The 1,002-nt window shown below is 41.4% G+C and overlaps 1 non-coding gene across 1 annotated transcript; it reads right to left on the bottom strand.

The window, feature by feature from the left end:
* Positions 1-350: 350 nt before the first annotated feature.
* Positions 351-457, bottom strand: LOC136221163 (small nucleolar RNA R71). The gene has a single exon (XR_010684947.1). It is a non-coding gene; the product is annotated as a small nucleolar RNA R71 (small nucleolar RNA).
* Between the last annotated feature and the right edge of the window lie 545 nt (positions 458-1,002).

The following is a 1,002-nucleotide window of genomic DNA, read 5'->3' as shown; positions in this document are numbered from 1 at the left end:
CTAGACCATCCACTGAAGGCTATTCGTCATGCATTGTTATACCAAATGAAGGAAATCACATGTTTGAAGTAAAAGCTTCAATGATCCAGATGTTACAAACAGTTGTGCAGTTTGGGGGATATCCAAACGAAGATCCAAATGCTCATATCCAAGGTTTCGTCACAATGTGCAACACATTTCGCACGCATAGAAATGATAGTTATGAGGTTATTCGGCTCAAACTGTTTCCCTTTTCCTTGAAGGATAAGGCAAGGAATTGGTTGAAGAACCTACAACCAGGATCTATCAAGAACTGGGAGGAAATGGCTACCCTATTCCTGATGAAATATTTTCCTCCCAGACAAGCCATCAAGTTGAGGAATGAAGTCTCACATTTTTTTCAAGAAGAGGATGAATCCTTATCTGAAGCATGGGAGAGATATAAAGAACTGTTGAGAAGAGTACCAAATCATGGCATACCCATATGGATGCAAGTTTAGAACTTATATAATGGAGTGACCAACGCATACACGATACAAATTGAATCAGTTGCCAATGGCAATCCGGAGGAACTGGAACCTCAAGCATTATACGAGCTAATTGAAAGAGTGGTCAATACCAGTTATAATTGGCACTCGGTGAGAAGCGATGGAAAGAGAGTCACAAATAGCGCAAATAGTGAGGCAATAACCAAACTGTCCTCACAAATAGAATAGTTGGTCAAAACAATGGGAAAGATGAACATCTCAGTAGTAAACACGCAACTCTCAACCCCTATGGAGATACTATCACCCGATGGTTGTGATTTATGCAGTGGACCCTATCGACCCATAGATTGCCCAGGAACCAAACCAGGTGCATCAATGCAGGAACAGTGTGATTTCATTACTCGTCAACCATCGAATCCTTATTCGAACACATATAACCCAGGGTGGAGAAGTCATCCGGATTTCTCTTAGCAGGATAATCAAAGGCAACTAGCTATGCAGCAGCCGTACAGACAAGAAAATGCACGAACATCAT

The sequence above is a fragment of the Euphorbia lathyris genome, chromosome 2 (genome assembly GCF_963576675.1).
Source record: "Euphorbia lathyris chromosome 2, ddEupLath1.1, whole genome shotgun sequence".
NCBI classification, from domain to species: Eukaryota; Viridiplantae; Streptophyta; class Magnoliopsida; order Malpighiales; family Euphorbiaceae; genus Euphorbia; species Euphorbia lathyris.
The sequence above is the reverse complement of the archived record's forward strand: the minus strand, read 5'-3'. Positions and strand labels throughout refer to the sequence as shown.